This window comes from Lissotriton helveticus, chromosome 5_1, assembly GCF_964261635.1.
Source record: "Lissotriton helveticus chromosome 5_1, aLisHel1.1, whole genome shotgun sequence".
NCBI classification, from domain to species: Eukaryota; Metazoa; Chordata; class Amphibia; order Caudata; family Salamandridae; genus Lissotriton; species Lissotriton helveticus.
Window position 1 is genome coordinate 375729637 of NC_136065.1, and position 14204 is coordinate 375743840.

At 49.5% G+C, this 14204-nt stretch overlaps 1 protein-coding gene across 6 annotated transcripts in view; it reads left to right on the forward strand.

Moving 5' to 3' along the window:
* Nucleotides 1-14204, forward strand: part of SPEN (spen family transcriptional repressor) — a 451658-nt gene that overhangs the window by 415285 nt on the left and 22169 nt on the right. The gene's annotated exons all lie outside the window — the stretch shown is intronic.

Genomic DNA, 14204 nt, shown 5'->3' on the forward strand with positions numbered 1-14204 from the left:
GCTCTAAGCTGCAGAAGAGCGTTAGTGTTTCCCTTGCACTTCTTGCTTTTGATCGGGGGCGCAAGCCAGTATACCGAAAATTGGTGGTGGCTTCTGGAAAGAAGAAACACAATGATGGCAGTCCCACCTACTCACTAAAAAATCTTTGACCCTGGTTCTTTTAGACCTACTGTTCCCAGCACTCTATTGGAGACCACCTGCTTCGGCCTTCAGACCTTCTCTATTTTAATACCTCATGACCGGTCTACCTCGGGGCTTGGTAGCTCCTGAGGTTTCCGGCCAAACAAAGGTAAAATCCGAAGCAAGAAAAACTGTCTTGTGAAAAAAGAACAAATGGAGAATCTCTAGGAAATGCAAGAAAACATTGTTTCCAAGAACCAGGTGAAATCCCTGAAGTCCCTGGGGAACATCCAACTAATGTTCATACCAACCTGTCTCCAACTGGTGGCAGAGTGGGTTAAGCTGTAACAATGGACTACTGCGCCATAATAAATCCGCTAGCTAGCAGAGCAGCTGATCTACATTAATTCAGGGCCCTATGAATTAAAGTAAACTGACCTAAATCCACGGCTGAAACATTTTGTGTGTGGCTCCACAGGAAGCTGTAAACACCTCACAGCCTAGTGGGACTGTTCATTCACTCCCCTATGTTCCTGCTGATACTTTTTTGTTAAATTTTGTGGCTTTATTTGACGGATAATTTTTTTTATTTTTTTTTTACTTGTTTCGCAGAGATTGAAAACTTGAAGATCATACAAAGCAATGACATTTCCCTGCTTTCCCTAATGTATCTACCCTCAGTACTAAAAACAAGGGTTTAGTTCCACTCTAAAATTGTTACTACAAATTTGATTCTACAAAGTAGTCATTCACTTCAATGTGGAGGAATTGATGTAATCCCTGTATTTAGGGAACCTCAAATGCCCAAGTAGTCATGATATCTTGATTTCACAGGTGGGGATTGCCATCTTGTTGAGTAATGACATGCTGTGGGTATTCAATAGTTAAAAAGATCCCTCCAACCATTTTCAAGCAATAAAGATTTTTCCATCAGAAGACGAAAGGGTGAATTTGAAATTTGAAAGTTTTTATTGAGCGCACGTACACCAGGCGGTTTCATGGCGCTATTGAGGAGAAAGAATGGTTCCTGAGTGAAAGGGAAGGATTTAGATTTTAAAAGCCTGCGAGAACAAATGGGTTTTTAGGGTGCGGCGGAACTCCAGGTAAGATGGTGTTGATCTCATTTGGAGAGGTAGAGAGTTCCAAAATTGCGGAGCCAGAGTGGAGAACTTAGAACCTCCCATTCTGCTCTTCTTAAACCTGGGCACCACCAAAAGGGACAGAGAAGAAGAACGCAGTTGTCTACTGGGGATATAGGGTACGATTTTAGACCTAGTAAAGGAGGGAGCTGTTCCCGCAAGGGCCTGAAACGTCATGCATCCCATCTTAAAAAAGGCCCTTTCTCTAATAGGGAGCCAGTGGAGGGATCTTAAAAGGGGAGTGGTGTGGTGTGATTTGGGTAAGCCATGTACCAGGCGGGCTGCTTGGTTCTGCACCAGTTGAAGCCGTCGGATGGAGTATGCAGGGGCGCCATTGTACAGGACATTCCCATAATCTAAACGGGAGAGGACCATAGCCATCACGATCAATTTAAGGACTGAGAACGAAAAGAACCGTGAGATCTTCCGAATAGTGCGCAAGATAAAAAAACAAGAAGAAACCACCGTGCTGATCTGGGAGTGTAAAGTGAGTTGATGGTTAAGAGTGATCCTCAGGGTCTTAACAGAGAGAGAAGGAGAAGGGGAGGGACCAAGAGAGGGGGGCCAGAAAGTGGGAGAACAAGGGTTAAGTTTGCCACCAGTGAGCAGAAGCTCGGTCTTGTCAGGGTTGAGCTTAAGATGGTTAAAGCTCATCCAATCCCTGACAAAGACCATCACTGATTGAAAATTATAAATAGAGTCAGGGGAATCGGAGAGGTTAAAAATGAGCTGGAGGTCATCTGCGTAATTAAACACCGTGACCTCCATCCTCTGCCGTGCAAAGATGAGCGGAAAGACATATAAATTAAAAAGAAGGGGGGGGAAAGAGAAGATCCCTGGGGGACGCCACATTGAATTTTGCGGGCCTGGGAGGAAAAGTTCGCCAGATTGACCGCCTGTGAGCGATCGCTCAAAAATGATCTTAACCAGGCTAAGGCGGAGCCTCCAATGCCTGCCGCCTCAACACGGGAGAGAAGGATGGTATGGTCCACCGTGTCGAAGGCGGCCGACAAATCAAGCAAAACCAGTGCCTGGGGGAGATTCGTGTCTTGCCCCTCCCTAAGCGTGTCTAAGACAGATGCCACCACTTTTTCAGTGGAATGGAGAGGGCGAAACCCGGCTTGGCAAGGTGCAAGATAGCCGCTGTCCTCGGTGAAAGAACTGAGGACTTTAGTAACGTGGCGTTCGAGGACTTTGGCTAGGTAAGGAAGAAGAGAAATAGGGCGAAAATTTGCAGGCGCTGTAGGATCTGCGCCTGGTTTTTTTTAGAATAGGGATGATGGTGGCTGGTTTGTGGCACGCAGGGACGGTACCTCACTTAGGGTCTCATTAAGAAAAGTGAGGGGAGGGGAAGGACAAGTTAAAAAGATGTCTCGCAAGATGTGGGCCGGGCAAGAGTCGGAGGGAGATCCCGACTTGACGCAAGAAAGCAGAGGGAGAAAGATTTCTTTAGACAGCAGGGCTATGTGGTCGAGGTGACAAGTGTTGGGTGGGGGATCGGGGGTTAGGAATGCTGGGGAGGGAGAGGGAATGTTGGCCTTGATGTCTGTGATTTTATTAATAAAGAAGTTATTCAACGAGTCGCACAAGAGCTGGGAGGGTGCCGGCTTGGATGTGGTCCTGTCTGAAGAGGCCAGTTCGAAGACTGTAGCGAAGATTTCTCTGGGTTGGTTCTCTGCCCGGAGAATCTTATTCGAAAAATAAGAGGTATTGGCGTCTAAGATGGCTTTTTTGTACTCTGCCTGAGTGGAGGAGTACAATAGTTTAGAGGCAGAGCAGTAGGTGTGTCTCCAAGCACGTTCGCACGGCGGACAGCCAGTTTTTTCTTCTTAAGTTCTGGGCTGAACCATTTGTTAACGTCGTGAGCACGTCTTACCCTGATGCGTCTTAAGGGGGCCAGTTGGTCACGGGCGTTAGTCAGCCATTTATTTAGGGTTTCTGCCCGAGGCAGTGTGGTATGTTCCTCCAAGGCTGGACTAGAAGCTAGTAAGGAGGAGCAGAGTGCTGGAATATCAACTTTGCCCCAGTTACGAGCCCAGATGTTTTTGGGCAGGGGAGGTTTTGTGGTCAGACTTAAATCCAAAGAGAAGGAAATCAGATGATGGTCAGACCACAGGCAAGGGGTAACAATAGGGGCATGAATAGGGATGTTAAGGGACCAAACTTGGTCCAGAGTATGACCCTGGATGTGGGTTGGGGTGTGAATGTGAGAAATGAAATTTAGGCTGAGAAGTGATTCCGTAAAATCTCTGGAGGGGGCATCTTCAGCCGGATCTGATGGCCAAAAGTTGAAGTCTCCAAGTACCAGGACCGCTGAGTTGTTCACGGCTAGTGTAGCAAGCAGGTCCTGGAAGGCTGGGAGAAAATGTGACATATTGTTAGGAGGGCGATACATCAGAACACATGTAATTGGTGTCTGAAAGGAATTAGAGCGTGCGACTAGATAGTCCACCCCTGAGATGGGAGGATGGGATAATAGTTGGAAATGTAAATCAGAACGAATGATCAAAGCCACTCCCCTCCTGCTTTGCCGGGAGGGCGATCTGCCCGGAGTGCATAATAAGAGGGCAAAGCCGCAAGCAAGTTGGGCAAGGAGTCCTGGCAAAACCAGGTTTCCTTGAGGAACAGTAATTTAGGTTTCTGAGTGTCCAAAAGGATAAACAGATCAAGGTGGTGTTTTACTGCTGACCGAGTGTTCAACAAAAAGGCAGAAATGATCAGTGTGTCGCTTATTTGGGGGGTGGGAGCGTCAATACGAGCGGGAGGTCGAACTAATGAGGGTAGGTTAGATGGTAGAGAGGGGAAAGGGAGAGCACTTGAGATTCCGGCCTCGACGATAAGGTCCAGTGTTGCTTGCTTCAGGTCCCAAGGGCCTTGGTAGGTGCACAGTGTTTCAGGGGAATAAGAGACAAAATGGGCATAGTGCTGTGCCCCTGGCCCCGTTCGGCCGCAGACGGGCTTGCCTTAGGCGCGTCCGAGGGTTGCACATTGTTATGGGGCGAGAGTAGGGGCGTGGCCTCACGTGAGCGGGCGTGGCCTGAGGGCTTGGGGAGTGATGGCGGCAATCAATTTCACCTACCTGCGTCAGCGCTTGCATCCGCTGCGAGGGAATATCCAACAGGGCTTTAGGGGAGAAGTGCCCAGCAAAGATTAAAAGGTCCGGTAAGAGCAATAATTCAACAACAAAGTAGTTTTAAAACACAAACATCTCTCCCGGCTTCTGCCTCAGGAGTTTCGATATCCTCTGGCGCGAGCTAGTATTCAGCGTGGCTTTTATGAGTTTTAAAAAAAAAGGGGGGGGGGGGAGTGTGGCCTCACATGAGTGGGCGGGGCTTGGGGGGTGATGGCGGCAATCAATTTCACCTACCCGCGTCACTGATCGTGATAAATACATATATTACCCCAGATAAAAGCTATAATTACATACTCCCTGATATCTTCTTCTTCCTATTAAAAGCCGTGAATAAGGAGGAGAAATATAAAGTTTTGTTGATTGGAGACCAAAACTGTAAAGTCTCCAACCACTCCATTGACTTATTTCTGGACCAGGAGAAAGAAGCAGCACTCCAGATTCCACCACTAATTTTCCCTCCAATTTTGATAACTGACAAAAGAGGACGTTCTCTCCTTGGCCATCTAAGAAAGAATGATTGTGCAATAGTAAATGGCAGATTTAATCAAGACTTTCCTGCTCATTTTACTTATAAATTTACTCGGGGACTCCATCGACTACATTATCACCTCCCATACTAATTTTCACCTTTTAACAGACTTGAAAGTTGTAGATTCCCCACTTAATGACCACAGACTACTGGTCCTTTCTTTAGAGTTTAATCTGCACACAGAGGGGTCATGAAAATTTGATAATTCCAGAACTAAATTAGATAGGAATATGGTTAGGACTCGGTGGCTGCCATCTAACATTTCTAACCTGAATGGGCATCTAGCGATGGCTGTCTGTCTTTTCTGGAGCACAGAAATTTTGAATTGTTTCTCCCATTTCATGAAACAGATCGTAAATGACGGCCGTCCATTGTATCCCACACCTTCCAGTAAACAATTATATCTGAAGGAAACAGTTAGTTATAGATTCCTTACCTTAGAATATCCTCCAGGTGTCAGACTGGATCCGGAAAGTTTTTCGTCAGCAGCACCCTTGTTTGTCGGTAGGTGGTGTCGGTCGGCTCCGCGCCCGGCGTTGTGGTCGCCGGGTTGACGGTGCGGAGGTTACTTAGATGCCGCCCTTGAGTGCTGACGTCGGTTCTTTCCTTTTCCGCGCCAGCAAGTGCAGATCCAGAGAGAGCGGTACCCCCAGTAATTTTTTGACTTTTTTGACTTCTTTTTCAAGTCTTCAGCGACTCCTGGTGCACGAGGATGCCAGATTTCAAGGCCTGCGGTTCCTGTTCCCGACTGATGTCTGTAACGGATCCGCACCGCATGTGCCTCTTCTGCCTGGAGCGAGACCACGACCCAAGTCGTGCTCCGACTGTCGAACCATGGCCTGAAGTCTTTGCGGGAGCAGTCCCGAAAGCTCCTCGTGGCCTGGCAGTCGGCTCCGCGTCACTCAAGGTTGCTGTCGCGGGGGATGTCGCGGGACCGATCGCGGAGCCAACACCACCACTCGTTGTCCAAGTCTTCGCACTCTGCTTCAGGTAAGTCTAAGCGCAGTAAGAAGTCGACGAAGCATCGTCGCTCTTAGACTTCCCCTCGTCCGTTGGCTGAGGCGAAGAAGGGTGCGGATGGTACCACTCCTGCGGCTCAGCGTGCGGAGCCTTCAGGGTTGACTGCGGCCTTCCATTCCCGGGAGCGAACTCTGCCCAGCTTCGTCAATTTTACAAAGCGATGCATGCCATCTTTGGGCAACCAGACTCCGCTGGCGCGCCTTCAGGCCCCGCGGACTCTGTTGGGGGCCCTAGGTCTTTGGCGGCCCTTGGATCCAGGCCTGGATCCGGATCGGCGCCGGTCGACCTAGTTACACCTCCACTGGCACCATGTCCGCAGCTGATGCCGGCTGGACCCCCAGCCAGTGTCTAACCCGGCTTCCATCCCGATGTGGAACTGGAGCCAGACCGGCGTCGGCCAAGGCCGGATCCGGCGCCCATGGGTACTTATGTGCCTGTGTTACACCCTGCCCATTGTCAGCCTGATTCGCAGCCAGAGGAGGGTGAGGAAGATTGGGAGGGGTCTGACCTTTAACTGCCCAGCTAGAGTGTGAGCCGGACTGGAGAGAGGAACTGGGGATGCCAGTGGTCTGGATACCTCCCCAGACCTAGGCATGTTGTCTCCTACCGTGGCTACGGAGGAGGGAGCGTCATAAGCAGTGGTGTTGTGTAGGGAGGCTGAGGGTCTCCACCTCGAGCTTCCTACTGTGGCAGTCAAGACTAACTGCCTGACAGAGGTGCTTCAGCCAGCAGTGAGCTCTTCGGATCCCCTCCTGCCTTTCAATGAAGCCCTTACGGACATCCTTTTTGGCACCTGATCTAGGCCCAACACCTGTGGATAGGATGGTTGCCTGACGCCACCACCCGGCCGACCCCACTTTCCTCTCCCAACACCCTACCCCTGAAAGCTTGGTGGTCCAAACCTCTACGTCCAAGGGCTGTTTCCCTACAGCTCCACCTGATCGGGAATCCAAGAAGCTGGACCAATTTGGAAAGAAGGAGTTTTCTTCCACCAGCTTGGGACTGCGGTCGGTAAACAGTGCATGTCTGTTGGGCTGTTATTCCCACTCTGTGTGGGATACGGTGGCGCAGGTGCTGCCTCAGTGCCCGGAGGAGGCCCGAGCCGTGCTCTCCAGTGCTGAGGCTGAAGGGAGAGACGCAGCGAAGTTTACCATCCGCTGTGGGCTGGATACCACCGACGCACTGGGCAGAACCATTGCCACGTCAGTAACCCTTCGACGCTACGCCTGGTTGCGCTAGACTGGTTTTTCCGGGGATGTCCAATCCACACTTATGGACATGCCCATCTATGTCCGTCGCCTTTTCGGCGACAAGGCAGACAAGGCACTAGAGCGCTTTAAGGACTCTCGCGCTACGGTCAGGTCCTTGGGCCTCCACCACCCACCCTGCGCAGTCTTCCTTTCGTGGCTACAGAAGGGGTGCCCCACTACGTCCCGCCAAGAGCCACAAGCGTGCACAGGCTATTCAGCCCCAGTGCAGCGGGGGAAGTGGGAACCCGCGGCATGGTTCTGGGGGCCAGCGAGCGGGCCAGTCCACCACAGCCCCCTCTGCATCCGCTTCCAAACACTCCTAGTCTGACCTTCCAGGCCCCCAAACGCCAGTGGGCGGCAGGATCTGCCATCACCTCCCCCACTGGCGCACCATCACGTCGGACAGGTGGGTTCTTTAGATAGTCCGAAGGGGCTACTTCCTCTGCTTCGAGGCTACCCCTCCCTCCATGCCACCTCAGTACCATCGCATGTCGGAGGATCACCTGGCCCTTCTCCAATAGGAATTTTCGGCCCTCTTGGCCAAGGGTGCCATTGAGCAAGTTTCTGTCCCAGAAGTCGGTTGTGGTTGTTATTCTCACTACTTTCTGGTTCCCAAGAAGGCCAAAGGCCTATGTCCTATCTTGGATCTCAGGAACGTCAATGGCTTCCTCCGGAAGGAGAAGGTTAAAATGTTGACGCTCGCTCAGGTCTTGTCTGCCTTCGATCCCGGAGACTGGTTGGTAGCGTTGGACTTGCAGGATGCTTATTTTCACATCCTCTCCTGCCGGCCCACCTGCTTTACCTATGGTTCACAGTAGGCCACAAGCACTTTCAGTTTACTGTGCGCCCCTCGGGTGTTCACGAAAGTGATGGCGGTGGTCGCAGCTCATCTACACAGATCAGGGGTTCCAGTCTTCCCCTATCTCGATGACTTGTTGTTGAAGGCGGGCTCACCACAGGCAGTCATCTCCCACCTCCAGACTACAGCCGACCTCCTCCATTTGCTGGGGTTTTCCATCAACATGCCGAAGTCGCACCTAATTCCCTCCCAAAAGCTCCTTTTCATCGGAGTGATTCTGGACAGGATGCAGTTTCCGGTCTATCCTGCCGAACAGCGAGTCTGGGATATTTGGACTATGATTCCGATCTTTCAGCCTTTATCCCAGGTTTCGGTCAGGATGACCCTAAGGCTGCTGGGCCTCATAGCCTCCTGCATCCTGCTGGTCGATCATGCTAGATGGCAAATGCGGTCTCTGCAGTGGGACCTGAAGTTCCAGTGGGCGCAGCATCAGGGGACTCTGTCCGATTAAGTCCAGATCTCAGAGGGCACTATATGGCAATTGCAGAGGTGGCTCACGAACCAGGATTGGGTCAACGGCAGATACCTCTCCCTTCCCCAACCGGAACACACAATGGTGACGGACGCATCCCTTCTGGGATCGGGCGGCCACATGGGAGAGGCGGAGATCAGAGGCCTCTGGTCTCCGTTGGAGTCCGCGCTCCACATCAATTTTCTGGAGCTCTGGGCGATCCGTCTTGCACTGAAGGAATTCCTTCACTCTGTCTGGGGAAGAGTAGTGCAGTTCTTCACGTACAACACCACCGCCATGTGGTGCTGCAACAAACAGTGCGGGGTGTTGGACATGGCTGGGACACCAGGGCATATTCCTGGTGGTTCAACACCTAGCGGAACGCCAGGGAGGACGAACTCAACCGCAAGTGCATGATGGATCACGAATGGCGTCTTCACTCGGAGGTGGTGCAAAGTTTTTTCCAGCAGTGGGGAGAGCCTTGGTTAGATCTATTGGCCGCCAAGAGAACGCGCAATATCAGCAGTTCTGCACGCTGGAATTTCCCACGGCGGCACTCGCTAGGCAACGCTTCTCGTCGCGAGTGGAGTTGCATTCTTGTATATGCCTTCTGCCCAGAGTGCTGAAGATCAAGCGCGACCGGGCCCAAGTCATTCTTGTGGCTCCTGATTGGTCATGAAGAGTCTGGTATCCCGAGCTGCTCAACATGGCCTCCGATCCGACTGCCTCTTCGGGAGGATCTTCTGTCGCTCCACTCGAACCTGTCCAGCCCCCACCTCCTTGCATGTTGATTGAGCGGCGGCAGTTGACGTCATTTGATCTATCTCCCAAGGTCTGTGATGTAATCTTGGCAACCAAGCGTCCCTGCACTAAGATGGTATACGCCTGCAGATGGAATACATTTGTGGCATGGTGCACAGCAAAGATCCCCTTTCTACCCCTCTTTCTGAGGTTCTCTTGTTTCTCTTTTCTTTGGCCCGGCAGGGCTCATCTCTGGGCACTATCATGGGCTATCTTTCGGCCATCTCTGCCTTTCTAAGGGTCCCTGATCAGCCTTCTCTCCAAGTCCCCGGTTGTGAATAGTTTCTTAAAAGGCATCACTCATCTCTTTCCTCCCATTCCCTTTGTGATGCCTCAGTGGGACTTGAATTTGGTCTTTTATTTGATGTACGCTCCCTTTGAGCCGCTTCACAACTGTCCTCTTTGACTCTTAAGGCTGCATTCCTGGTAGCCATCACATCTGCTAGAAGAGTGATTGAGTGAGCTCCAGGCTCTTACATCCAATTCTCCTTTTCTGGCTGTACATTCGGACAAGGTTGTCCTAAGAACTCATCCATACCTTCTTTCTGCCTCCTTATCCTTCGAAAGAGGAAAAGAGGCTCCACCGTCTGAACCCAAAACGTGCGCTTTCCTTCTATCTGGATCGCACCAAACCGTTCCGGCTGGATGACCAGTTCTTTGTTGGTTACGTGGGTTCCAAGAAAGGTTGGGCTGTACAAAAGCGGACCATTTCTAGATGGGTCGTTTTGTGTATTAATGCCTTTTATTCTTTTGCTAAAAAGGAGCTTCCAGTGGGACTATACGACCATTTTAACAGGGCAAAAGGCAGACACTACTGTTTTGGCATGAGGAGTCCCTCTGAATGACATCTGTCAGGCAGCTACGTGGGCATTGTTGCACGTGTTTACGAGACACTACTGCCTGGACAGTCAAGTCCGGAGAGATGGCTTTGGCCGTTCTGTTCTCCAGGACTTTCTGGTGTGATCTTGGTTTGCAAACCCACCTCCGGGTTTGGTATTGCTGGGTTATCTATTCTAAGGTAAGGAATCTATAACTGTTTTCTTTCAGATGAACAAGTTACTTACCTTCGGTAACAATATAGGAAACATGGGTTAGTTATAGATTCCTTACCCCCTGGGCTGGAAGCATTATTCCTCTTCATAAAAACGGAGATAGAAATTTACCTGCTAATTCTGCCAAATCGCCCTGTTTAACGCAGTGGGCAAGGTTTTCACTAAATGCCTACTGGATCATCTTAAAACCTGGGTTGAAAATAGTATGATTATTCCACAAGAGCATGGGTACTCACAAACATTTTGCCAGGTCCATTAAGTATGATCTGTGGCTTCCTGAGGGCCGCACCGATGCCTGCAGGGGAGGGTCAGGGTGTTGAAAGGTGGGCATAGGGGGACGCAATGCAGATGCATGCTAAATGTAAGTTGTCTTTGCTTCTTTACCTTTAGTTTAGTTAACCTGCAAATAAAGAATGCCCGTTTCACAGTTTCTTGAATGTTCCTGCTCTGTCAAGTGAACAGCCCAGTGCTGCTGTTCACTAAGGGGCCGCAATTAAAGGTCAGGAGGCCCGCATGAGGCCCCAGGGCCGTACTTTGACCATCTCTGCACTAGAGCAAATGCGCTTCAGGAAATACCTTTGCACATTAGACAATATTGCTGCCTTGCAGCTTATAAATGGAAAGCGCGTTACCATCAGGGGCTCTTCTGTTTATGCCGCGTTTATTGACTTCTCCACAGCTTTCGATAAAGTCGATAAACCAACACTGTGAGGGAAGTTATCTAATCTTAGCATTCCTGGAACCCTGTTGCCCTTATTTTAGCCAATAATTGAGGAGCATGTAGGAAACTTATCCTTTTGGCATGGTTACCCCCCCAGTTTTGCCTGACGGATGCATCTTTGACTGAATGTGCAATGAGTTCCTGCTAACCAGGTTCCCAGTGCCTGTTGTTTCCTAAAACCGTACCTTTGTTTCCACAATTGGCACTCCTCTGGCACACATGTAAGTCCCTTGTAAAATGTACCAGTGATACCAAGGGCCTTGTTACCATAGAGGGTCTCTAGGGCTGCAACATGCATTGTGCCACCCTAAGAGACCCCCCTCACCAAACACATGCACACTGCAACCTGCGTGTTTTGGAACAGATAAAAGTGAAGTTGAACTGGCACACATCCCTTGTGCCAGGCCTACCAGCACTGCAAGAGGCATAGGTGAGTCACCCCTACAGCAGGCCTTACTGCCCTAAGGTAGGGTGCACTATACCTCATGTGAGGGCATAACTGCATGAGCAGATATGCCCCAATAGTGTCTAAGTCCATTCTTAGACATTATAAGTGCACGGAGAAGCTATACTGAGTACATGGGGTGGGAGCTTGTCACTACGAGTTCCACAGCTCTGTGATGACTTTACCGAATTCCAAGATGTTTGGCACCTAAACATCTCCGATTAATGAGCCCACACTGATGCACTCAGAGGGCACCTCGGGGTGCCCCCTGTAAACCTACCAAACCACTCACTATTGTGTGCCAGACTGGTCTGCAGCAGCCTGCCACCCCCAGACATGTTTCTGACCCCCTGAGGTGGGAGCCTTTTGCTCTCATGGGTCAGAAACCAAGCCTACTCTGGGTGGAGGTGCTTCACAGCTACTCCCAAGCAGGGACAGCATAGAACAATGGTTAGCCTCAAAGGCTTCCTGCCCTTTATGCTGACCAGGGCCTCGCCAGCTAGTGGAGATGCCCATACCCCTGACCAAGCCCCACCATTGGCGGCATGGTAGACAAGAAAATTTGTAAACAAAAGAGGTGTCCCCTCTCAGGCAGGACCACCCTTAGGGTTTTGTGAGCTTCAGTAACACCTCCGTTGAAAATACTCCATATTGTTCTTGAGGGTTCTAGCCAATAGGGTTAGGGGTATGCCCCCTCCCCAGAGGGAGTGGCTATATAAAGGGTCCCATCACTACAGGTAAGTAGCCTATTGGCTCCTACCTACCAACCCCTGTAACACCTCTACATTGAGTATTTAGGGGCACCCCTGAATCTTAATCCTCAGATTACCGACGACCTACGAAGAAGAGCCATGCAGCAGCGAAGACTGAAGACACCAACTGACGTGCCGACACGCACACACACCCTGTCTGGTGTCATGCTTCATCATAGGGAGCTCCTCGTCGGGCCTGCGCTGCAATATGTGACTGGCCCTTTAGTGGGGTGCTCTGTGGCAGAGATACTTTAATCTTAAAGCTGTATGACTCGTGCAAGTGAGGGAATCTAAGTGTAGGGTGGTGTAATGCATCAAGGGAACCAGCACCCCATTAAAACTGCTTAGGTGTCCCTTAGACTCTTTAAACCACCTGCACACTACCCTACACTCGCATCCCTTCACTTGCACACATCACGCAGCTTTAAGTTCAAAAGATCTCCACCAAAGAGTCCCCACTGAGGGACCCATCAGGCAGTGCAGCGCCGACCCAAAGCGGGGGGCAATGTCTCCAAATGAGACTGCTCCTAATGTCTTGACGTAGATGAAGGGTGATGTTGATGGCAGTTGTTCGTGCATCGCAGGAGAGGTTATCGACATCGACGGAGGTCTTGACATCGATGGATGGACTTGACTCAAAGTAGACTTACTGTGATGTTTTCACTATGATGATAGTCTTGATGTAGACGACAAAGTACCTCTCCTTGACGACAAGCTAGTTGCTACGGTACCTGTTCTCGACGTCAAATGGGAGCTTTCTTTCCCATGTGACTTTCTCCGCTCTTGAGATCTACTTTTTGAATAGTCCTTAGAGCGGGAATTGTGCGCAGAGGCAGGTGGTAAAGACCTCCTCGCCCCTTTAGACCTCCTGAGGCTGGGTCTTTACTCCTCTTCTAAAGACCCAGCAGTCTGATGTTCCTGCTGTGTTCGCAATCTACTGGACGATGGTGTTCCAGGAGGCATACTTGCACAGGTTGTGAGGGTTTGACAGGGCTTTTTTCTTTCCAGAGTTAAAGCACTTCACAAATAGTGAAGGCATTTATGACATTAAAAAATACATTTTAAAAATCCAGAAAAAAAAGGCTGGAAAATGTCTCCTGCCCTAAAGGACGTTGAGTGAAATTGGTTTTGGAAGCTTTCAAAGGGATTTTTAAACCAAAAAAAAAAAGGCTGAGCTTTGCTCCAGGATCCTGCTGACAGGAGCCGGAAAAATGAACTGACCTAAGAATCACTCCTGTTGCATGATAGATCACTGGCGCAAGGGTGGAGCCCTTAAAGGTAGTGTCCGTTTAATTCTGGCTGTACAGCCTAGGTTTTACAATGGGCCTGTTTCCTTTTGGTTTCTTCCATTTTTAATGAGAGGGTTGTGACAGATATTTCTTATTTATTTTTATATCTGGTTTTTATTCACAATTGTAAAATCATTTTTAAACGAAGCAAAAAATAAAACTTCACCATGTCACCTAAAAAAAATATATATATATATGTTTTTAATGGATATGCGTGCACACAAGCATGCCTACATATATTGCAAAGTGCTCTGGGATCTCGTGCGTGTGTGGGACAATTCAGTATTTATGACTATTGATGAGTATCTCCTGGAAGAGAAAGAAGTTTACTTTATTTGTATTAGTTGGCATTGTTTCACTGGCAGATGTCTGTGCAGCAGCATCTTGTTCATCTGTACCTGCACTAAGTAATATTGTGTGGCACTAGTGATAAGTTAGGAGGCAATTGTGGGCCTAATAGTGTTAAAGCCTGTATTTGCTCAGGTTTACATTTTACCCCCCCACCTTATGTATACTAGGGTTATTTCAAGCATCTTACTCTAAAAATCCCAAATATACTACTTCTTTGAACTTTATCTAGGATGACTTGTAAAAGTAAAATATAAACATGCATAGGATAACATGTAAAATGATACCTTTCCGA